The sequence below is a fragment of the Corvus kubaryi genome, unplaced genomic scaffold, assembly GCF_017639235.1.
Source record: "Corvus kubaryi isolate FWS band 111438036 unplaced genomic scaffold, C.kubaryi_AGA036_p1.0 37396, whole genome shotgun sequence".
NCBI classification, from domain to species: domain Eukaryota; kingdom Metazoa; phylum Chordata; class Aves; order Passeriformes; family Corvidae; genus Corvus; species Corvus kubaryi.
Window position 1 is genome coordinate 20,713,564 of NW_024581135.1, and position 26,317 is coordinate 20,739,880.

General features: G+C 37.2%; 2 long non-coding RNA genes across 2 annotated transcripts in view; one reads left to right on the top strand and one right to left on the bottom strand.

Annotated features, from left to right (window-relative positions):
* LOC121670423 overlaps positions 1-26,317 on the bottom strand; it is a 69,663-nt gene that overhangs the window by 19,542 nt on the left and 23,804 nt on the right. The window lies entirely within an intron of this gene.
* Positions 6,674-26,317, top strand: part of LOC121670424 — a 39,050-nt gene continuing 19,406 nt past the window's right edge. Inside the window, exons 1-2 of the long non-coding RNA XR_006018138.1 lie at positions 6,674-6,859; positions 7,152-7,220. This is a non-coding gene — a long non-coding RNA (uncharacterized LOC121670424). The remainder of the gene's footprint in view (positions 6,860-7,151; positions 7,221-26,317) is intronic.

A 26,317-nucleotide genomic window follows, 5' to 3' on the forward strand; every position in this document is an offset into this window, starting at 1 on the left:
GTTGAGATTATGCTTATTGACAGAAAAAGCAAGTAATAATATGAAGACCTAGTCTGCAAGAATCTTGGGTAATAGTCTTGCAAGAATGGGGTAAATAACAGCTTCTAAAATTTAAGCTCATAAATGGAGACCTGGTATTGCAGAATGAGGATTGATAACACTGAAATCTTATTTACATCCATGTGTACACTTTAAATTAGTGAGTTCAGATGGGAAGGTAGAAAAAATTTGGTAGAAGAGTAGAAAAGACCTGGGCAGAGAAAGGCAATAAACAGAACTAATCAATGTGTGCTTCATTATGAAAACAGTTTTCTATTTGAAAAAACAACCTCCCCTCAACCCTTCCTCTTCAGGTTCTGTCAAATTAACATAATGTTTTTAGATAAGGTTACAAACTTCTATCATAATATCAATATAACAAGCATAGGTTTTCACTAGAGTTTTTGATTTAAGGCAACTTGATTAACAAAATAGAATAACAAAAGGACAAACATCATATGGACTACAACAGCTCCAATGATAATTTTTAGCATGTCATTGTAAGAGCATAAAGGTACTGGAAAAGGAAAAAAGATTAAGGGATAGAATGGCTTTCCCCTCTTACCTCTCCTCCATCCTACTCTGAGCCCTAGCAGCAGTGATATGCCTGCTGTCAGTCATTATCAGGCTTTTCCAAATGCTCAGGTTTTCTCCAATACCCTTCCTTTATTCACTTTGCATTAGGGCAATCAAAAGACCTAGAGACTTACTAGAGTGGAGGTTGTACAGATAAGAAGTACTTAAGTACTTTTCAAATAAAAAATTACAAGAGTAACTTAAGGGCTGAAAAACAGTAGCAAAACTTTAATGAAGTTCACTCTGTTTAGCTCTTAAAAGATGTGGTAAATATCTAGTTTGATCACAATCTACTAGAAAAATTACAGCAGATTTTCGACACAGCAATTTTAGAAAAAGGATATTCAGCCAATTGCTCCAATACAAAATAGGAAATTGTAGCTACAGTGGAAATTAAAGATAAGTTTTTAATGGTTACAGTGATTAATGAGCTGGTAACCAAAGGCTGTGGCTACCAGTATTTCCAGTGATCATCCATTATTAGGAATTATCAAATCAGGAATGGATACTTCAGGAAAGGTGCACTCTGATGCAAGCCCAACTGTTGAAACTGAAGCAGGAATTAAACCGTTGTAGTCTTCTGTTTCCTGACGTTGAGACTAGATGAGGACATTTCTCCCTACAGCCTTAATGATGCCCAAACGTTCAGGTAGACAAAGCCACAGAGCTTCCTACAGAGGCATGTGAGGATCATGGGACACAGCTTCTCATCATGAGATGAGACATACCTGGAATTTTATGGAGTTCCAGACATTCTCTGTCATGTGCTGGGTCCAAGCCCAGGACAGGACATGCAAACATTGCAGTCTTGTTGAGTGACCCAGAATACTTTGAAATTCCTGTAACATAACCAACATGCCCTTGCTATGGGGCAGAGGGACTGGTTTTTATAATGGGATTGATGCATATCATACTACAGAAGGCTGTGGCTTCCTCAGGAGACTGGGGTAGATGAGGAAATAAGCAATATGGTCTGAGTTATCACCTGCTTGCCTTTGAGATGTGTAGAAGGTGCATCTTGCATTGATTTCACTGGTGGAGTGTGAACTGGGAACTCCTGCCTGTATTTATGAGGGTAAGGATTCAGGACTCGTTTCTTAATTCCATCACTGATTTATTGCAGAAGACAGGTAATGAGATGTGCTTTGAAGAGGTGTACTGCAATTAGTCCTATAAATAGTTAATATGTGAAAGGTTTTCTGATCTATTATTGTGTATCAGAAGTATTTATGATCAATGTAAATGATTCTGTTCTGTTCTAGCTTTTGAGTGAAGTTGCTGCTGGGTAATGGCTGATGCACATTTTGGAAGCCGAAGAACAACAGTATCTCATAAAAGCTGGACTCTTTATGTCTAATAAAGATATTATTAAAGATATCTTTAATATGGCATAAAGAGTTGGACTGAGATTTTTGTAAGTGAAGTACATTTCACCCAGACGGATGTTGAAGCAGTCTTGTTTATCTTTACCACACACATTTTCCACTAAAGATTTGCTGTTGAGGGACTCAAAGCACTCAAAAATAAGCAAGCATTTTATGAAATTATTAAAAGCAAACTCCACTGTCAATATACAGTTTATAATTTCCCTGTTATTGATTCACTGTCCTTATACATCTTCTTTGCCCGAATCACCTACTAGCTTTTCTGACTCAGTTGTGGATTTTTCCCCCAGTCTTGCTATTTCCAGCTTAATTCCCCAATTTCTGGTGCACTTCCTCATAGTAGACTCCAGAGAGACAAAAGTAAAAACATGGAAGTAGGATCATAAAATCCAAACTGTTCCATTGCCCAGCATATGTAAGGTAAGACATAAGGAGCAACGACTGATGTATCAGCTTTTACAAGTAAGGCCGAGCTCTTTGTCAGTGACCAACCCGTTGTAGGACAGGAATAGAAGATTAGGTAATGTGATATTTCTGTTGTATGTTATCTTTGTCTTGGATGTTACTCAGAGGAGATAATGATAGTAGATGCAGCAGGAAGACACATTTCCTGACATGAGCTTAGACCCAGTGAGCCCAGATAGTCCCAAATAGAAAAGAGAGGGATGTGTTGTACTGAATGTCCTTTTGAAACTAAATAATTCTAGTGGCTTTTTATGTGTGAGCTCCAAAACCATGTTTTTATGGTATCCAACTTAAATAATATGTAACTAATATAAAGAAGCATGCTATCCTTAGAGAAGCGAGCAGATCTGGAGTTATGGATTTAAATAGAAGGAAGAGAAGTGGGGAGTATGTATTTTGATTCAGCTGTGTTTGAAAAGGCTTTGAAAAACTCTTGTTCCTGGAAACAGTGAGATACAAACCTGTTTGAATAGTTGATATCTGGCCAGAAAGGATTCCTGTTGAGTGAAATATTAACCCATAAGGAATGCAGTTTCTTAGGGCAATGAGCTATTGGCTTCAAACCAACTTTAATGCAGAGCTAAGGTGACCATTTAAAAAACATATATGCATCCAGAGGTCTGCATGGCTGCCAGACCAGAATACAATTACCCTTTCTCTTAGCTATAGCTTACTTGTTTGTGGCCTGGTTCTGTAGTGCTGAAAAGTAATTTCTGGCTATATAGTGGACAAATGTCTACTACTTTGGTTGTGTCATTGTCGAAGGCAGGTGTTTATATTATGCAAACTATAATAGCAGCTGGGAGCTCTATTAGTAATTCTCAGGTTTCAGGATAGAGAGAGAGCTCAAGGAATGTTTCCTCCCCAGAGTCTCTGCTGGGAGTGATAATCTTCCAAAGCAAGGTCAAATTTACACTGGATCCATGTCATAGGAGGCATGAAAAGTGAAACATGAAAAGTGAAACATGAAAAGCTCTGAGCCTGCTGAGGGTGACAGGTATAAAGTCCCAAGCCCCATTCCTTTGCAGCATGATGTGCTAGTTCTGCTAGTGAGTGCCAAGTTCAAGCCGCACCCACTGAACCCTCCAGGTAGTTGCTGCTCCAGGAAATGCTTTTAAGGCCCTGGGAGGCATTTATGCTAAAATGACAAAATACCAGTGGAATAACTCATTCTTTCTGTCAACTCAGAAAGGGCTAAGCCTCTAAAGCACGATCTAGACCATAATGCTCATGCTAAATTGTTCCACTTTTTTTTTTGTTCACAGAGATCAAAGTGCAAAGTATGACTTTCTGTCCATAGGCTCTGATGGACTCTGACGTGTTCTGTAGGTGTTCCAATGTACAGCTAGAGGAGGCCCAAACCTGCTAGAACTTACACCTGTGGGATAATTAAAAAAACCCCCAACTGTGATCTCTGTAGAGTGAGTTTCTTCCTCTAAGTACTATTCTCTTCCCAGTGACTTGGCACTCTGGACATACAAACAGTAGGACTGATTTACTCCTTTTTGTGGTGGGTTTCAATCCACTCACAGGTTCTTGAAGATTCCTTAGGACTAGAACCTTTTTGACTAGGAAGTTTTGGAGAAGGAAGATGGGAGGAGGTAAGCATTACATCCCAAATCCTACTCACTCGTGACACTGAAATGGGAATTTATTCATGGAAGGTATATGACCCTACAAGAAAAAAGAAAGGCTTTATTAATAGCAATGTTAAAACTATCATAGCTAGGAAGCTGGGTCACAGCAGAAAGAGCAAGAAAATACTTCCTCTAGAGTTTCTTCTCACATTAAATGTGTGACTACAGCCTCAGAGGAGGACTGCTATGGACAGTGTCCAGGAAGTGTCTCAGCCCCCATTAAAAACAGATCATTACACATACTGCATGAAGAGTCATTGTGGCTGTCACATATAGTTAGGCCATGCTGCTGCTGTTACCACTATGAAAAAGGCAGGATGTTAAGTTTTAGTATCATTACAGTTTTGCCCACAAAAAGATGGAAAAACTTAACCAAAGCAACCACTTTGCTTTCCCTAACTCCTCCTTTTATCTCATACCTGTTAATATTGACCCATGGAGGGATTTCACTCCTCAGCATATAACTTGATCAGTGGCTTCTAGACAGAGTTGACTGAAAACTGTATTTGTGGGCCCATAGTTCACGTTGCTTTCAATGACAAGGAAACAAAGATTTATAAGGGACTAATTCTTTGAAACACTAAGCATTTCTGACAAGGCCCTTAGAGTAGAAAACGGAAACCTGATACTCTTGCAGAACCAAACTGAGGAAGCGATCCTTTAACAAGAGAAAAAAGAAAATGCAGCCTTAGAGGGAATTTGTAAATGCCTTCATAACAGGAGGCACTACTGAACTCTTATTTGGCATCTAGAGTTTTTATAAGATCATCTTTCTTATGGAGGTATATGGAAAACAGCACATCAAACTGCACCCTCTGCAGTCAGTAATTAAATTGCTGCTAAGTCCATGAACAGAGTGGGTCCCAGTGTGATGGAGATCACTGCTACTATTTTTAGTCTGTATTTCAATAGCTTCGGATGTCTTAAGCAGGTCTTGCCACTCATCCCTCTCACAGGAATCTTTGCTGTACAGTCAACTACTGTGTGTTTGCAGCTGGAATGCAGCCTAATTCTAGCCTTCTTCCAATGTGCTTCCAGTAACACAAGGCCAGAGCATTTAGTAATCTGTGATCCAAGAATACCTGGTGGTTGAAGCCATTGCAGTACAACTACCAGAAAAAGAATAAATTGTCTGAGACAGGTACTAAATACTTGAATGAACAATCTCCTTCCTTTAAAAAAAACCAAAACAACCTAACCAAAACTAGAAAAAAACCCTCATGATTCCATGGTTTGCTTTTATGTAAAAAAAACCCGAGAGCAGAATAGAAAATCCACCCCAAAATAAACAAACAACCCTCCACTCAAAACCACAATTCAGGTGACAAGGTGATAGATAAACTAGCCAATTGGATTTTGACTTGCTGAGATCTATGTGATAACTCAGATCCTGTAACTGGAAGCACTAAATATATGTAAAATAAAATTAAAAAAGAAAATCTACATTTTGAAGATAATCTGTCACCCCCAAATTTCAGGAAATTGTATCCTGTTGTTTTATCTTCATTATGACAGAAAATAAACAGATAATTTTATTTGTGATCCAAATAGAAATACATTTTGGCATCTGTTCTATGCCAATAGTTGCTCTTGCTATGAACATGCTTACATTTTACTGCACTGGGCTATTTGCCACTTTATGTAAGCTACACCAGCTGCTCTTGCTCTTGCATGACAGATTACTGTATGCAGCTCTCTGGTTTTTCCTAAAGCAGATAATGCTTTGTAAAATCCAGATAACTAAGTCTCTAAGAAGTGATTGTAAGTTATATTAAAACTGTGATAACTGAGAACAGAAGCAGCCCTGAAGAGCTGTACTAAAAAGCTGCTACTTCAAGGGAAGATTGTGGTTGTGGATAGCTGGTTTTATTACTGTGCCTAATATATATTCTTACATTATTTTACCTGTTATATCTTTTTTGCTACTTGCTGTTTTTGCTTAAATTTGGCATATGATGAAGAGAAATATTAATAACAACTTTATACACTGAGAAAATTTCTGTTTTAATTTCTATGGCAATGAAATACACTGAAATCAGTTTAGATCTATGTGAAAACAAAACCTCCAAATTCTCTTTGTTGCATTTCTGTGACAGGTTTCATGCTCTGTCTTTTTGGCAACCTTCTGTTTGGGAAAGCAGCATTATGCAAATAAAAACTCAAATGGCAGCCATAGAAGGAATATGTAACACAATTTTTCTTGACATCTTGGTGATATAGGTAAGATCATGCTATCACAAAACTAAACCAAGTTCTTTTTCTCAGGTGTAAACTCTGCCTCAACTACATTTTAAAACAAGTTTTCCTATGATTTGGATGCAACAAGGCTGCAAAATCATATTAATTCCCAATTTAGAAATGTCATGCTTAAGCAGTAGTTGAACTTTGCCAGTTTTGATAGGTGTTGGTGATTAAAGTGCCCATAAGTATAAGGTTGTGTGGGCACTGCTGCTGCAATAAAAAGTCGAAGTATAATTGGTCTGAGGGTGTGGAGAGAAGCAGCAGGGGATGCTGGTAGGGACAGTAAAAGCTCAATAGGGTTACGGAAACCTGCCAAATCTCCATCCTCACTGCAGGGAGCTCCTGACGCTGCCAGGCAGTAAGGAAAACAGATGGCTGTTGCTTTTGAAGCCAGTAACATTAATTTCTGTGCCTGTTGTGTATTTTTCCTCCTTCCCCTAGATTTTCCAACTCCTGCAGTAGCTCCTGTAGCAGCCAGGCATTGGCAGACATGTTGGAAGGCAGCCACGCAGGCGGGTGAGTTTCAGCTGAAGATGATGGCTGCTTTGTTTTGGTTTTCCTTTTCCCCAAGCTGCCTCCACAATTTGGCAAAGGGATGTCAGGATTAGAAATAGTGGGATTGGAGAATATGCCAGAAGCTATTAGAGGGAAAGAGGCAGAGCTATAGTAAATGTGGAGATGGAGCAGTGCCAGTAGGAGCGTGGTCATGGGGGTTTGGATGCAATTAGCACAGCCGGCCAAACATACCCTAACATGGACGCTTCACAGTTACGTGCTGAATAATCCTCTGTGTTGTGCTTATTTTCAGTGGAGTATAGCTGATACCTGTAGATGGGGCCTTGTTTTTTCCCCAAAACCAGCAATCAATGTGGACCTGGTAAGTCTGTAGCAGCTGGAAGTGATTTCACAGAAGGTTCTAAATCAAACCTCTATATCTAAAAGAGAAGTGCATGAGATGGAAAAAATTAATGTTTAAGTTTGTTTGCACTGTATTTCAGCTATTCTGAAGCACTGTAAGAGTTTGGTTTTTTCCTTAGCTTTCTGAAACTTCTAATGCATTTGTATGCTGTTGTGAAGACTAACAAAGCACCAGTTTGAAGGAAGAGAGAAATGGGTAGGATGCTGACTTTTAATTTTAGAATATCACTAAGAGAGCTCAAAGAAAGACACAGGCTTGAGCTGAGTTAGCAATTCAATGAAATATATGCATAGGTTGACATGCAGAGTAATGATGGCATATGACTGACTTGTCATTTACGTCAGGGGAAAGATTCTGCCCTTGTGCAGGTTTCTGACTGTTGATCTCAACCAATGAGTGTTTCATGCTTTTAACAGATGCTTCTGATTTAGGCCAATGAAAGCTAATGGAAGCTTTTTCCAGTCTCTGAGGAAAGAACGCCAGCCCAATCAAACAAGCAAATTTGGAGCTTGGCATCTGAATTGAATAGCAAAACTGAATCATTTCCTCTTGCAAAAGCTGTGTGCCATCATTATTCTATGACACTATAAAAATTTCATAATTAGTACTGACTTGTTATTTTTGCCATCTCCCGCATTTCATCATTTAGCTACTGTTGCTGTCTACCAAGAAAGACACTAAAACCGCTTACTCAAAAGGCCTGTCTGCCTTATGCAAAAGAGCACACAATTCCCAAGCCAACAGAATATGATGCATACAGCTGCCCCAGCTATGTAATTGTAGCAAATATTTCTAGATGCACAGCCACAAAATAAACTCAGTAGAGGCATCTAAGTATTTGACAGGCATGCATGTCCAATTTATATTCTTTTACATTTTCCTGTGGTGGCATAGTTTATCATCAATCTTTTTTCTGGTCTCTGGTTTATGAGCCGCACATATGAAAGCTAAATTTAGCATAGAATAGCCATAGTGCATTAAATAACAAAAATTTTAAAATCCCATTAATAAGTCCAATTGAAATGGGACTTATGACCCAATGGTAAGGTACTTAAGAGCAATAGATCAGGAGTTTTTATTAATGCTGCAGAACACACTCCATCAAACTACCAATAAGTATATACAAACAGATGATTGAAACACCTGTAGATACTGATATAGTCTACTTAGAACTGAAATTATCCTTTGGAAAAAACCGTAATATTTCTCAAGAAAGGCTTTAGTATAGGTATAGTTCCTTAATTTATGGCTTCCATTTAGGGATGGGCTGTGATTAAAGCACTACATTATTTCTTTGCTTTTAGTTCCAAGTGACCATGTCTCCCTTGCAGTCTTTGAATCTGCAAGTAGCTGAAGGATCTGGTGCAGAGTGCAGTACATGAATGAACATTTGAAAATGAGTGGAAAGGATTTTCTTGGCTCATCAATACTACCACATTGTGGAATTAGAAAGAAGAGAGGCATTGCTTTATAACCTTCTGTTCTCAACAGTCTTGGAATTTCACTTTTTATGTGCTGTCTACACAGGCTTTATTCCTCTGCAAGGAGAAATGACATTTTCTCCAAGCCCTTAACTTACAAGTTGGCACAGTGGTATGTGTGATAAGAGACACTGGACCTCCGGAAGTGTACCTAGTTCCCTGCTGTGATGCTGCTGTTTATCTCATCTCTCCAGGCATGTGTTTTTGGAAATGTACTCATGAGTTTAGTTCCCATTTTGTGTGAGGCTGTTGATAAATGCAAATTTTTTTAGTGGGGTGGGATGGCCATCTTGTTTATTACTATCATGCTATTGCAGTACTTGGTTCTTGTTTTGGTGCAAGAACATCATTGTTTGTCTGTGGGACTGCTCTTTTAATTGTCTTAAGTGTCAAAGTTGTATATGAATTAAATGATTCCTTGAGGGTGGCAAATTCTGGAGAGAAGTGCTGTGTAATGCCCTTACACAAAGGTAAAGCATTACTAGCTGGATGGACAGGTAGGCATAAGAAATTTGGAAACTCTGAAATGGGGTGAATAATTTTTTCTCTCCTGTAGTGCTTAGAGAGTGCTTAGAGAGTGTAAAATGCCCAAGTCATGTATCTTTAACCCAGCACTCGAGGAAGAGGCAAAACCTCACAGTAGTGGGTTTAGAGGTTTGCGGGGAATTAATTTTACCAGTCTGAAAATGTGGAATAAATTACTCAACTCTATCCTAAAGAGTGGGCTGAGGGAGCTGTATGTTTTCTCACTGGTTTTACTCTGGGATGGGAAAATTTTCTCACAGCTGGGGGATTTAGTAATCTCCTGCTGCAGGCTTTGAACTGAAAATATACCCTACTATCAGAGCTAGGTTCCTCAGGCCCTAATATGGGATTATGGTGATAACTGCATGGTTTAATAAAATGTTGTAGTTGGGATTTGAGCAGGACCTGTTCAGATCATGCCAGCATAAGCACTGGCTACGACAACAGGACATACAAACTCTCAGCCCTGCTTAGAGCCGAAGGCAACAGGCAATGCTTCTAACAGATGCTGAGGTTGTAAGACTTAAGGTTATAAGATGTTTAAAACCAGATCTTTACAAAAGCTGACATGGTAAAATCTTGTGGTTTATACAGGCTGCATGACATATATTAATGCTGCACTTTGTGGAGGCACCAATATCTAAATCAGCTTCAGGGGAAGGAAGAGAGAAATCAAGTGTTTAATCAAGGCACTGTTCAAATTCACAATGTGTGTGAAGAAGGAAAGCCTGTGTGAACATACTTCTAGAGGCAGTGAGTAAAATCCTGCACTGATCATTTCAGGGAAAGAGAAGTCCTAAAACATCCAGTAAATATTCCAAGGTTTTTTCCCTTAATTTCCCATTCAGAGCTAGAAATGGAGGAGAGAAATGTATCACACGTGGTTTACCTGTTGCTCATATTGTGGCATCTAGGTTCTCAGAATGCCCTAAAAGCTTTTATTTGTTCCAGTCACAAAGAAAACCTTCAAACTTTGACATTTTCAGTAAGAAATTAGTTCATACAATGCAATGGGGGACAGCTTTCATTGCCTGAGCCTCCGTCCTGAATAAAGCAGCTTCCTTCTCACTTCAACTCAGCTACCCAGCAGTCCCTATTCCTGGGGTCAGCTGGAATGTTTTCAAAATAATGGGCTAAAATCCAAGCATGTACCAAAAGCTGCCCAGTCACCAAATGCTCCTGAACTAATTTCAAACATTACTTGGGAATGATTCTTCTAACATGTTGGAAATGTCATGTGGCTACAATGGGAAGCTCATAGTGTCCTGCAAACATGTCCCTCTTAAGGTTTTAGTGTACGTTTGTTTTTAAAAATGTTGTTAAAAGAATAGATTCAGAGTGATACCAGCAAACCTTTTTTCCATGCCACTTTGAAAGGCTTGCTTGTGTAATATAATCAAACCATTAGGAAATGCTTCTTTCTGAGGAAAATATAGAAAAAGGACTAAAGTATACAGGACTTCATAAGAATTTCATCTGGATATCTATTGGTGGCTGTTTTCTTGGGCTGAATTTCAACAAGTCACAGAAAGATGAAGGGTTCTTGTACCCTTTGATCAATACGCCCTTAGTAATTTTATGTAAGAATGTGCATTTAAAGTATGGCTAGAAAATAGTCATTATTAGAATACAGGACACAATAACTTTTTTAAAAAAATACTATTAATTAAATAACAGCTTCATGGTTACTTCTGTACTACTGCATCTTCTTTTTGGGGATTATCTGGGACAGTGATGGTACTGGTTGTTTCCTTTGACTCTCCTATAAATATCAAGAACATTAACATATAATCAATAATTCCATGTACTTCTGTTAATTTTGGCCAAGAATGGGTTTTTTTGTGTACATAATCTCTCTTTTTTTTGGTGTGTGCAGTCCTTACATAAGGCGAATGGTTGTTTTTGCCTGCCTTGGCTTCCTGACAAATTGCTGTGCTCTGTATATGACTATAAGCATATACAGTTTCCTTACTGAGGTTATTAAAAAAGTCTCTCCTTGAGCTTCATCAAGCTTGCAGTGAAGGGACTATTTTGATTACATTCTTTTAGCATCTGACTCAGGTCCTTCCATCTTTTGGGATAGCTCATCCTCGCTGCCTACATCTACAATGGGTAGCACCGTTGCTCTAACCCATGCACCGGACACATAAAGTGCCCATAGAGATTATACACTCTAAGAAATTTTCTGTTTTAGAAAAAAAAATCATTGCTGTTACAGAACATACCTTACACTGAATTTGTCTATCTTGTTACCTAATATTTAAGCATTGTTTAAATTGGTCCTGCAAAGGATTTTAGCGACTGCATGTGGCTGATGTGGAGTATCTGGTCCTGCAGAATCAGGATAACTTCACGTTATTATAGTTTTGTAATTCCATATAATTATATGAAAAAATCCTTAAGGTATTTATAGATTTACAATTGGCTGATTAGTTTTTGAAATCCCAGGGGATTGTCAGGGAAATGTCATGTGGTTCAATGTTTTTTTTTTAATCAGCCAAATAACCAGGTGTCCAGAAACCTCTGTGTATTTTCAGTGACACAATTTGGACCACAGTTTCAGCTTCTGAGTCCTTCTTGTGCTTCAGGCTGGGATGTATACACATGGACACCCAGAAATACTATGAAGAAATTAAATAAGCTTATTCAGCAATAAATTAGCATGTCTGGTTTTGGCTGGCTTTTAAGTTTGCATCTGCAAACAGCTGAAGATCAAAGACTAAGACTTCTGTATTTGTTAATCTAATTTTACATTTCATTCGTCAGATATCACAAGTATTTAAATGTTTTGCAGATATCAGGACATCTTCCTTCATTGAGCTATTCCAAGGGCATTCAGGAAACCTTACAAAGTGTTGATCATATCTATTTTCTGGGGTGTTCTTGTTCTTACAGTATAAATCTCATATTTAAATTCCATAATAAGACATATTGGAAAATTCTCTTCAAATAATTCATTGCCTTTGTGGCACTGACCTGCTTTTAATTTAGAATGTGTTCATACTGTTTCCTTTCTTGCAGCATTACTGGACAAGAGGACCTTGTGGACTTTTGCAATGATTTGCAAAAACACCCTGAAACAACCTTTACTGAGACTATGCTTTGTACTAGTTGACATTATATTTGTGAGGGTTTGGTAACACAAAATTAAGTGATACACATCAGACAGGCATCGTTGACTGGCAAACTGGTGGAAAGTGAAGAAAGAGGAGGAGGAGGAGTGTGTGGGCAAGGATGGCTACTCTGTAGTAGCTAGCTCCAGCTGACTGTGATTTCAGAGAGAATAAATCCAATTTTTTCTGATGGGTCTCCCTGAATTTGCACCTGGAGTTCCTAGAGGTAAGGGTGTCTTGAGTCTGAAAGGACAAAAATTTTAATGGAGTTCCAAGTTTTTCCTTATATTTTTTGTGAATGGTAGCTTTCCAGAAACCATTGTAACAAGCATGGAAATGACAGAAATACTACTAGTAGTGAAGCTGTGCATGAGTTCTCTATTTTAGCATGGTTCAGAATTTCAAGAAAATCAAGTAACTGATATATGGGTCACATTCCTGGTTGGCCTTAGGGCCAGCTGCCACTCTGCATACATGAATGCACACGAGTCATCTCAAAGCCCAGGGGAGGAGGTGGCTCCATGGGTTAGGGCAACATGACAGCTTGTTGGAAATTAGAGCAGAGAGAGGGGCCCTGCAGAAGTTTATAAGCAGAACAGGTGGCAGAAAGTAAGGGGTAATCACACATTTTAAATTAAAAAGGAAAAAAAATCTCTGGGGGCTGTATGGCCCCAAAATCTTCGTCTAGGTCTAGGAGGGCTCCTGTGAGATTCAATGAATCGGTCACCTAGCAGGCATACTTTGGCAGGCTGCTCTGCCCCCAAAAAACCTATTCCCTTAGTCTTCTGTACAGGATTTATATGCTTCATTGAATGTCCACTTGCTGCGCGTGTATGTCAACAGCCAGCTCCTCGAGAGCCATTGCAGGAGCCATGGGTTTTGGTGGTGTTTTTTTGTCTTTGGGATAGACTTTTGGGATATATGCTGCAATTCCTTGGCTACATACAAAGCGTAATGAGAAACAGTTAAGAAATTATCTGAATAGTCTTGTGGCTTCTGGTAATATGGAGTGAAAGGATGCAGATCCTCAACTGCATGATGAACTGCTCTCAGATCTTTTCAATACTGACTTTTAAACTTTTGTTACTAGAAATCCAAATTGGCCTGGTGAAATAGATTCACGCCTTATGCTGTCAACGTAGCAGTGATCTGAGAGCACAGGGAAGTCTAGAAAGCAACAAAGATTTTTATTTCTTAAGAGCTAATCATTTGTATAGGAAAAAGAATGGAAATGTGTGAATGCAAAAAACTTGTTTTCTGGTATTTTAAGAATCTATCCAGGTCCCATCAATGGGGTCTCAGTGTGGTAAGATTCCATTATTTCAGAGAAGATTTTATCCTTGTATGTAATTTATTCAGCTGCTAAATAAAAAGGCAAACAAAGGAATTTGTCAAAAGTCTTGATTTCACTTACAGTGCTTCCTCTTCTTTCCTTGCTTCCAGTTTACCACTGCTTCAGCTTTGGGTAGTGATGGTCTGTGTACATGCCTTATGTGAACAGTTGCAAGAATCATCTTTGTGCATTTCTATTTTTCTTAATTTTTTCACCATTGTTTTATCCTTCCCACTTGCTGTTCACAGTGACTGACCATTCACCTTTTGAAATATTGCTGGCATTCTTATTCTCCTATTCATTCTCTGCTTCTGAGCACCCAGGCCCTGAAAGTCAAAAAGTCAAGGCTGTGTGGCAGGTGGGCAAGTGCTTCTTGTGCAAATACATTCATTTGCATTTGAATGTTCACATTTGCATACAAATGCTTTCATTCATAGGAATAAAAGGATTCTCTCCATGTGCACCATTTGTGCAAGCAAAAATTGGATTCATGAAACTACTCAGAAAAGTCAGTGACAGATCAGGTCTCCTGCCATTTTCACTTTGGTACTATGTTTACAATCTGATAATATATGTCTGTAAAGAAGCAAAATTCAATTTTCAAGTGCTGTTGATTTTTAAACTTTTTAATGCACAAGTTTGTGGTTGGCTTTCCACGGTGTGCATACAGAGCCAGATAGTGTTGATCTAAAGTGGTCTCAATTCTAACTGGGACCACAAGGAAGGATCATAGCATAAATGAAATTATGATTATAGAGATGAAGAAGGTCAAACTTTCTCCACAGAATTGCTGAGATTGAGCAGAAACGCTGAAAGTCTTTTACCATTAATTTTTTTTAGATCTATAGTAGATAAATATATACTTAAGTCTGTGGTTTTTTAATACCCTTTACTTGAGTCACTAGCATAGGCAGACCTGCTTCTTTACTTGGCTCACAATTCAAGTATACAGGTCACTTTTCTATCAGGAATTACCAGTCAAATGCAAAGTGTCAGAAAACCTAAATAGTACTATGTCTCTAAGTAATTTGAGTGGTGCCATCAGCAAAGAAATGGTCACCATAACAGATAGGATCAGCCAATGCTTGATAACAGATTACTGGCAGCACTTTAAAAAATGATTTGTATTTTTTGAGTTGCATTTTAAGTGGGATGGGAGGAACTGTTGGAAGAGCACACTTGTTCAAGTTTTGAAAGTTTCCTTCATGTAGCAGATGTTAAGCTGACCAAAAATGTTTTTTAAAACATTTATAATATGACTGCTGCTGACCTTTGTGATGAGAAAACCCAGAGTCTGGAGTCTTCCACTAGAAACTTCTCTCTGGACACTGAAATGCTTCCTTTTACAATCTGGTAGTCATGGCTCTGCTCAGATCAAAATGATCTGAAGATGATTTTGAGGTAAGAAGATGTGCTAATAGTTTTCTTAAGACATTTCATCCCAAAACCTTAATTTTGTTCCAGTGTTGGTTTAGGAGGTTAAATAGGTTAATGGAAAGGATATGTAACTCTGTAGTACCTGTTTATTTCGGTCATGCAGCACTTAAGACATTCAATTACATTCCTCGGTCTGCAGCCAAAGATCAGTGCTGAAGGTGCAGATATTGCACAGTTTATTACTTGGCTTCCTGTGTTTTGCAGTGTGTAATGATGTGTTTTGAAAACTACTGGTTTGGTGCTCATGGCAGTTTTAGAGTAGTTGGTGCAGTGCAGCAAGAGTGACCAAAGCTATGGAACAGTTGCTTCTTTTACACATGCACATTGTAACTGAGCTCAGTAGAAATCCGAATCTGAAACTTAAAGGCCCCAGTTAAGGGAGATTATCACCCAGAAGATGACCATCAGGACGGTGGCTATAGGGAGGTATTTGGCAGAGGTGATGCTGGCTAGCAGTCTACTGCTCCTTCTGGTGAAGAGATTGAACAGCTCACCAGGTGGGGAGTGATGTGGTGAGACTGTCCTAAAATCCAGTTAACTTAAAAAAATTTCAAAAGTTAATGTTTGCAGTGGCCTAAAGTAGAAGCAGGCATGGAAAAAGTTAGATTCTTCTCGTGCCTTGCACCTTCTCAGAGACACCTCGTAGCAGCATAGAGGAGCTCTAACACTTTTATAAATCCGACACATTAACCAGGTAATTTATAGTCATTACAGTCAATATGTGTTTCAAACATCCAAGAAAAGAATAGGATGGGGTTATTCCTGGCCAGTGTTTGGAAAGATGAAAAAGAAATAACAGGAAGATGTTTCACAGCTTTTTCAGAACCACAACTCAAAGGAACCATTATAAAGTGAAGAAGTAAAGGCCAGTGTCGCCGCCTTGCACAGAAGGATCTAAAAACTTTTTGTATTTTCTATCTCTGATTTCATTACTCCTAATAACTCGTTTCCTGATAGAAGGTAAAGAGGCACCTGAAATATAGATTTGAGTTCCTTTTAGTTAAACCTTTATCTCTTTGTCATAGCGAGTTTTTTTCTTCTGTAGTTTCATTCATCTGCTCTACTGGAACTTTCAGTCGCACAGTGTTAAAATATGGCTGTTCTAAGCTAATATGCATTAACTTTTTAAAACCTGTTTTATACATAACCTATTGTATTAATATAAAACGTTAAGGCCATTTTTTCGTTTCCTGGGAATGGCCCATTACATTGTGAGCAATCTACTCTTGCTTTTTTAGAAAAGACTTTGAACTCAACACAAAAGGAAAATATAATCATGTACAACTATAAAGACTGCTTTTTTCCCTTTTGTGCAGAGTAACAGAGGTGGATGAGTAGCATGGTAATGAAGAGATGGACCGTCTTTATTAGCAGGCTCGGTGAAAGGGTTCTTTTCAGAACTTCAACTTTTCTTATCTTCTTAGTTTTCATGACGTCTATTCGGACTCTTTCCTTTTCTTGACTTTCTTTTAAATATGTCTAACAGACTGGCAAAGCCAAGCCAGTTCATCCTTCTTTCCAAAGAAGGCTAGATACAAAATCTAGTGGTTTAGATGCTTCCATAAAAGTTTTTCATAAATTTAGAGAAATATTGCTCTTTGCATTGCTTAGGAAATAGTCATGTGTATTGAAGTCTCACAGTCATTCTTTATTTCTCTAAAAACAAACACAGCAAACCCTTGCAATGATGTTTTTATACTGTAGTTAAAGGAGACTAATGATATAGGAAGCTTCTTTGAGTAACAAAATAGAACTAGAAATAACACTTAACCCTCTGTCCTAGAAATTGGTTAATATAGTAGATTTGTAGAGGACTATTTGATGATCTCTTGCCCTCTTCTACAATGTGCTCCACAACCCTTTTTGATATTTCTCTGCTCCTCCTCTATGCTCTCTATTTTTCTGCTGTTCCTCCCACTCTTTCTGCTTCAGTATTCTTTGTTATATAGACAGTTCACTTTTAATCTTGCTCAGTTAAGGAATTCCACTACAATAAAAGGTAATTGCCATGTGATTGCAAAAAATTCAGTCTGGGTGGTACAACAGATGAAAACTATGTTCCCTTCTGCCATTCTGGTGCAGAGGAAGTATCCCATCATCACTGTGTTGAGCTCTGAGGAAGGAACCTCAAAAATAACAATCAAGAAACTAGAAGCATTATTTATTATCTGAGGCTGGGAAACTGGAACCTTACTTTGTTGACTGGTATTTGCCTGTTATAGTATTATAAAGAATATTACAGTCCCCTGTGAAGGACATTTATTGTTGTATTATTCAGAGTGATGTATCAGTCCAGTAGTGTTGCTGTTTAACGTGTGTATCTTCAGTGCACTAAGGTGTTAGTAGATCTTGGTTTTGGAAGTATGTGGCTTTTATACAAAGATTGCGTAGCAAAATCAAAGCATAAATAAGAAATTATGAATTGTGTAGACTGAAGGATACAAATAATGTCTTAGCAAAGTTGACTCTGGTTAGATCTCTTGTTATGAGCAGCTCAGAATAATGAATATGATTAGTTTGTTCGATAGATGATGCGTTCCAATGAAACCAAATGCCTGCTTAGTGGAAGATTTACAATGCACTTATCTTCAGTATACAGAAATAGCTTGAGCAGGTGATTTAAGGCCTTTGTTGTAACAGGTGAAAAAAGTAAAAATTTATAGAACTGTGAATCAGTTAGAGGTATTTTGATATGAGTTATCTAGAACGTGCTTTAGAAGGATTAGATGATCTCCAGAGGCTATTCCAATCTCAGGGATTCTGGGATTCTGTGAACCATGATTTTGTTTTGTGTATAAACTAAATCAGTGGTTATGTAGAATTTATATTTCACTGTTTACAGGAATTTAACCAGATCAAACAATCTAAGAGTGTGTATGTGTGTATGTATGTATTTCAGCAATAGCATTACCATCTCAGGGAATTAGACCCCCAAAACTGACATGAATTGCATGCTTATTAAATAAACCAGTACAAAGTGATTTACACAGATATATAAGAATTATTTTATATGCAAACGGAAATCTTATGTCATTGCTGACAGTAAGTCTGGTTTTAGCTTTTCATCAGAAGATTATTTAAGAGCTGGTTGTTGTTATTTAAATTAATTGGCTAGAGGTGGATTAAACTAGATAAAAGAAAGACAGTTAAAACAGTTGTAGTTTCATTTTCAGTTTTAACCCAGAATGGTTACTATAATCTGTTCTTTGTAGCATGGACTTGATGGACTTTTTTTCAGGATGAAAAATATTTATCCAAAAGAATTCATTAATTATAAAGCAGACATTTTTGCCAACTCTGTGAACTGTTTAAAATTCTTTTTAGATATGAGCACCATTTGTAGTTAAAGTATCATTTTCTTCTGAGAAATTTAATTTTTTAAATTGGAAAAAAATTTTTCTTGGAAATACACCAAGTGTTGAATTTTTAGGGAAGTGTTGATTCTTTTCTTTTGATGTTTAAATACAGAATATGTAACTAGAGATACCTTCTGTTTCTTTTGGGGTCTTCAGCTGTATGTGACTGCTTAGAAATGTAAAAACAGTTTTATACCTAATGATAGTTAAGAAATAACAACATGTATCTTGTAGACAAGAAGCGTAAGTGCTCACAGTAGCGTAACAAGTCCTGATGTGATTACTTTAAATTGCCTACAAGATGTGTAACTTGGCTACAAGTTCCTACTCCATCCTTCTTTCTTAAGCATTGTAAGTATATTACTGTGTTGAAGGAATTCCATGTTTAGTATAAGTCATTGCCCAGTATGACGCTTTTCAGGTGATTGTGAAAACTCTTGAGACCATATTCTTATAATGACACTATCATTTTCATGCATATTTCAAAAGAAATATATACATTTAAATGGGGATTTTTTTATAAATTCCAGATTATTAGTCTCTTATTATTGAGATTCAGGTGTGTTGCTGAAGAGCTGTCTGGAAGGTAAAGCAAAATCTTTCAAATGCTTTGCACAGAATCCCTGTCATCCTTACATGGTTTTCATTCATTGTGCCAATAAGCTATCAATATTAATATTTCATTTGGTAGGAGAAAGGCATAAAGACAATTTGCACAATCTCTCCAAATGGTGTGTATCTTTTCCAAGGGTTTAAATACATGAAACATATCTCAGCCTTACTATATTTATTACATCTTTCTAGGTCTAGTGGCATTAATTACTCTGTAAAAAAATGAATTTGGAACCTGAGTTGAGCAAGAAGTGTTGCAACCACTGGAATATTGATATACCATAACGTATATGAAAACAGCCTTGCTTTAGTCAGTTATCTGGCAAATTGGGCCTGTACTATCTTCACTTGCAATACAAACAGATACATTAATCTATTAATGCCCATTTCAAAGCATGAGCTCTGTCAGTTCAAATGAACTTCAGTAAGAGCTGTTCAGGTCTAGGCAGCCCATAGGGATAACACAGTTAAGGCCTATTGGTTTCTGTAGCATGCAGGCAGCTTCAAATCCATCTGCCTTCTGCTCCTTATAGTAAGTGCTGATGACACAGTAAGAAAATCCCTACACATTTTGTACAAGTCTAAACAAGACTGGTGATGGGTATATGGAATATTAGAAGGTAAGCTGCCTGAAAAGAAAGTGTATGGGCACGTTCCTTTTGCTCACAGAAATGTCTGTGCTTCTGAGAACATGCACATCACACCCACTACAAAACCTTTAGCCCAGCCACGTACTCTGTAACACTGGGATCTCCCTGCTAGCAACAGTGGAGCTACAGTAGGATATGACCTTCTACAAATCTACTTTGGTCATCATATAATTGTGTCATCATACAATATGTCAATATTTATTCATCATACAATAGTGTCATGCATATCCAGTTACCAGAAAAAACCTCATCTCCCTAATGAAACAGTGTGTGCAGACTTTCTGACATAAATCAGACTCTGGGCTAAGAGGTAAAAGGGCCTCTGTGATGGGACATTTTCAGTGGATGGTGAACATACCCCAAACACTGCTTGTATGCCGTGCAGCTGAACGGGCTTGCTCAGCAAATCTCTTCCAATAAGCTGCTCGCGTGTGTGCAAAGATCTCAAATTTTGCTTCCCTCTGAAATACTACATTTAAATTTAGAAAGTATTATAAAAAAGCTGGATGAAATAAGAAAAAAAGATCAAATGTGAAGCAAATTGCTTAGATTTCCAAATGAGAGGAGCTGAAAATCCGTGACTGTAGCTTTATAAAGATCAGCAAACATGTATTGTAGAGGTATAAAAAATAGGAATACAGGTTTACTACTTTCAGTTACTGCTTCTCCCAGTTCAAGACTAGAGCAGAGATGAAAGAGAAGCACCACAGATTTAGAGCTTAACTTTGAAGCTGATGAATTATATTTTAGATGCAACATGTAAATAAATGTAATCATTCACTAGTAAAAGACATTTGCAAAACCAGTAGGTTAGCAGGACCGAACAGAGGATATTGAGAACAGCCACAAATATTTTGGACAAGACAAAAATAAATGGCATTGTAAATATTTACTGATTGGACCAGAAAGAGAAAACATCTAGAATCAGGTACTTTATTATAGTCCTCAATAGGGCTTACTTGCATTTTTTTCTGAAATACTTAGTATTTGGTGCTGTCAGCAGCTGAATGATGAGTTGGATAAAGCAATCATTTGATTAAGGATGACAAATGTAGTTTTCTTCTGTTCCAGAAGAACTAGGCTAAATCCTGTATGCTATTTTGTCATCTTCCTCTGAGACTATTGACACAGATTATTCCTTTAGGTAAATTTCTTTTTACTTATTGCTTAGTGTTCAATAACTTGGAAGGAAATGCACTGATTGTGTATTTCTCTTCATCACATATAAGCCATCTCATAGACTGCAGATGAAAATGGTTACTACCCAGACTAGTGTTGGCTTCATGACACACTAGTACATTGCACACCCTTCTAGCAATTCCCAAGGAACATGTCCTGGTCTGGAGGGACTATTCAACCCATGTGGCTGGCATGAATTAAAATAATGGCACAGGTAGTTGAACTGGCAGATTCATGCATAATACCTCATTGCTTTTTGTGGTTGAGAAAAACAGCAAGACTTTTCTGCTAGTAAATTGTTTCATTTTCTTTATCTCAGTTACACTGGTGGGTATACAAATATGGAAATAAGGTTAAATTTGGCTCAGCTTCTGAAAAACTGAATTTGAACTCATGCTTTAAAGTGCAGATGCAGTGTTGCTGTGAAATATGCTGCTACAACTGTATATCTAGAATGAAGGAAAAAAAAGCATTATAGAATTTAGTGAAAGATAAAGCTGCTGGCTGAAGGGTGACAGGCTGCTGTAGCAGCATTTTTTTTTTTTTTTGTGCTAAGCTTTTGCTTACTCTTGTTAAACAGTCTGCTCATAGTCTTTTCCATAAATTCAGAAATATTTCATTTGAAATACAGGCTTAGGTAAGCCATGGGTTTAATCACTATAATGATATGATTTGCAACTCATTTGGATTTTCATTTTTAGCTAAATGTAATACTATTTTATGACACTCAGACACTTGTAATAAATTCATTTATAGCTGCTTGCTTGCACACAATAAAAAACCCAGTGGCTTATTTTTATGGAAAATTTGTGCAAACTGTGTATAATGTTGAGCAAGGGCAAGAGATTTAAAAAAAACAGAAAAAAAATAATGTGACCTTTTATTATTCTTCCCATTCTTAATCCTTATTCAAGGAGTTAAATTATTCTAATCCATATAGGACAATTGCAAACCCTAGATTAATAGTCTGGATTTATTGCTCTTTCAGTATGACGCCTACTCTGGATGGTATTACATGATACATATAATGGCACCTTTTTTTTTAATCCATGATGCTTGTGCAGTATTCTTTCCCATTATAATTGTTGGACCAAAACCTAATGTGACTCCGTAAGCTCAGCTTGAAGTTTAAGATCCCCAAAATTCTGGAGGAACAGAAATCCTGTTCTCATTGCTGACTGTTGAGCTAAATGTGCAACATTATATATGCATACCAAACCAGATATGAATATAACTGGAAGGCAGCAGTCCTGTTTTTATTTACTGGTGTGTTGATTCTTACTGTGAGATCCTGGTTTTAATGGGGAAATTGGGAAATAGTTTGTGTTGAGAGTAGAAATATTTTTTTTACTGATGCTTCTTGTAAAGAACAACAGAAAACACCTGGCTTTCAAAATAGTTCAGTGTGGTACTTGTGTGGGGTATTGTGCTGCTGTCATGCTCAGACAGGAATTGTCTCACCTTTCTTTCTTTTCCGCTTTCCTGTAGCTTATATGTGTCATCTGAGCTGAATCACCAATAATATGTAAAGCATTTTAAAATTAGGTTAGAAATTATAAAAATTACCTTTCCTTTGGCAAAATAGCTCCTTTAGTGTGACTATAATAAAACAACATGCTAAAGGTAGCCATTTCCCATGGTGTATTTAGACAAGGATGCTTCATGCTGTGTTTGGAGATCATTGATTATCAAGGGAGCTATTACTGATAATGAATATCGTGGTATGTGTACAGATACGTGGCTATCACAATAAGCATAGAGAAAAACAGTTAATATTTTGGAATTGAAGTTATAAAGCATTTTAAGCACATCTTTTGTTAGTAATTTCCTCAGCTTTAGTACACATGTGAATGAAGATCTGACCAGTATTAATATTTTGATACTCTATCTGCATGTATGTAAGTGGTGTTTTGTGAGTAGGAAGAGAAGTTAAAGTGGTGTAGTAAGTATTTAGAGTTCCTGCTTTCTTTTATACACCCACACCACTGGAAATGTTCCACAACTTTAAAAGCAAATCTGAGGTCAAGAAAAAGTCAGTTTTCTTGTTTTATGTTCTAATTCCAACAGTTCTATATTATCACTGTTTGACTTAAAATCGTATTTTGGCAGAGGGGGAGTAGTGCTCTTGAATTTTTTTAGTTGTTATTCTCTTTATCAATCAAGCTTATTCAAGGTGAGGGAAAAGCCTAGGTGAATGGATCAAGTAAAAAGAATAGGGAAAGAAAAGGGAAACTGCTATGGGCCATGCTGATAGCATGACACTCCTAGTGGCTCTCAATCTGTGCACATATTGTAAATAAGTGAAGTACTGGGAAGTCAGTAGGAAACAATACATATGAGGCATTAAACCATAAATTTAATCACTGATCCAATTTTAAATTGCCAAGTTATTTATTTAATCTTTGTTATAATAATCTATAACTACTTTATATAAATATAGTCTGAGAGAGAAATTTCAGTGTGACCTATTGCTTCTCCAAGGCAAAACCAAAAGGTCCATTTGAAAACCTTGTATTTGAGTGATTAAATGAAATGCAGTTATCAGAGAGTGAAGCTTCAGCCGTGTAAGAACTTGTGCTGAAAAAAAATTAATAGAAACTGAATGTGAACAGAACCAGAAACTGTCCATTCAGACACTGCATATTCAAGAAATTTCATGACTTTTGAGGGAGGCTCATGTCTTAGCATGCTGTCACTCCTCCAAACAAGTCATGGACCTGTAGATCTGGTAGGAACTTCAGAAGTCACCTAGCCCATCCTCCTGCAGTGTAATGAGATCAGTGACAGTTCTATAATTCCTGATTTCTCTATTAATTAGTTATTATTTATCCTTTCATTCTTTATTTCTTCATTACCTTATTTCTTCCTAAAAAATTTCCTAATAGACAACCTGCAATCTCTTCAGGCAAGCTATTCAGTCTTCGAGTATATTTATGGTTAGATTTCGTCCCCCACCTCCCAATAGCTAATATTCCTTTTTTTTCCAGTTTATTATTTCTTGCCCTTTGCAAAATACAGACAGGGAATACGTTATTACATTATTACATTATTACTTTACAGTGTCCTTTTATATCCTTTAACACTGTTACCATGTTGCCTCTAGTCCTCTCACACTGAAACCATTCTGAAATAGCCAAAATTGGACATGGTGCTTTTGCTGTGGCCTAAGCAATGCATAGCAGAGCAGAGGGATTACTTCTTGTGCCCTGCATGTTATTATCCTATTTATTCATTTCAAGATCATGTTGCTCGTTTGCTTTTTTGGTTTATTGAAAGCTTTCCTTTTTTGTTTTGCTACAGTGTGCTCAGATGTAGAAAGATCTTTTTTCTAATGCACACTAGATGTTGTACATTCCCAGGACAAATGTCAGTTATTTTTAAAATATGTCAAAACCAAATTCTGACTCTAATTTTAACCTTCTACATGCTTATTGTGAGCAGCACTACATGACTTGCCAGAGATTCCAGCTGCTTTTTTATGATCATTTTCCAAGCAATGCAAACACACAGAATATTCTGATCTGGCAGACAGAGCCTGAATGTTAAAGTGTAGAACAAAGTGTATTATAATTAAATTATTGCAAAGAAAACTGTGTGCAGGCATATATTTTTATGCTTTCATATAGGCTTCTGCACACACAAGCACATATTTTTGTTATTCCATACTGTGGGATAGGAAAAGCAGAGTAAATGCAAAAGTGCCGGGGCTTAGCTGGTCTATCTTACACTACCCTGCTTGGGCTCCATTTTCCGTTTGTTTTGGTGGAGACTGCTCAGTGCCTCTTACTTTAAGAAGGAAGTCAGCACTACATATTTTGTTCCGTCAGAAATAAATTTGAATTTTAATTTCTTTGAAATCTAACCCCTCACAGTTGGATGGTTCTAAGAAATTCTTGACTACGTGTCACTTGGATGTGGTTCCATCCATGTGTTTTAGAATATTTTTATATCATATGCCCTTTAAAGTTTTCCTTCACCTGTATTTCAGAAGAAAAAGTATTTCTTAGTTTAAAAAATATTGTTACTGAATTTCAAATTACAAAGTTGTGGTTATACAAACCTAAACTTTCAAGTTTTGTAAGGTTATCAACACTTTTAAATGTATTATTTTCATCTGACTAAAACATGCTAAAGGTGGTTCAACGGTTGATTCAGTCTCAAAGAGAACTGCATCACAGGCAGTGTAGTCTTACACAGACAGCTCTTCCTCAAGTTGATGGAAAAAGGCGTCTGTATCCACACAGAGAATTCTAAACTTCTATCCTACATACATAGACTTTAATATCTATGTGGGCCCTTTGAAATCTAATGGACGCCAGAAAAATACCATACTTCTTTGGAGAAGATTGTCATAGCAGGGATTTACCTATATTACATATATAGGTATTACAAATCTCCCTCTCTCTCTCTCTTTCTCTCTCTCTCTCTCTCGATCTTTCTCTCTCTCTCTCTCTAAAGGCTAGCCTTCACTAGGTGCTACAAAGGAAGATATTATATATCTTAGCTTTTCATAACAATCTTTATATGCAAACTTTCTGATTGATCAAAACTCACTTGTGATGAACTAATCAATGTGGCACTTTGCAATGTCAAACATTTTTAACCTTTGATGCATTTTCAAGTATTTCTGGAAGCATGGAATGGAGTATCTGTGGTTTTGGCATTTAGTAGTAGTAATCTGGATCTATATTATGGCAGTCCATTACTTAAAAGAAATCTGGATTACTTCTTTTAAAAATGTTCTTCGAGGAAGGATGCAAAGATAGCTTCAAGAGGGCTTAGAAATCTATTTGGCTTGTCTGCTGAGAGACTTGGCTGCCCATCAGTCTCTCTTTTATACTTCTGGGTCTGAGTAATGTGTTTGCTTCTAATAATGTAAAAACAACTCCCTTTGTATATTTCCATGAGATCAGTACAGATGCATTTTTATAGTTCATTGAAGTTTGCCTGACAGTCTGTTGAAAATATAATTGCTGAATCATCACTGCCTGCCCATTATGAGTAAATCCCTCTTACCTTTTGAACAACATGACTCATTTTGAAGGATACAAAAGCTATTCATTATTGTTATTGCTTCTTGGCCTAAGTGGTTGCCCTGAGTTTGAGATCCTGCAAACTGTTTCTGTTGGAAAAGAAGCTCTTGATAAGAGCAGAGGATCTCTGTACAGAGCTTCATTGAAGAATGTTCGAAGGTCTCATTTTGTGCTTGTAGGAGGATCTAAACAACAACAAACAAATTCTTCTCCCTGTACCATCACCAGGTTTCAGCACAAAATGTATGGAAATTTTTCTAACAACAATTTTGCTAGAGCTATTCCAGGCTAAATTTCGTGTTTTCTTACTGATATTTTCCTACTTCTTGTGTTTCT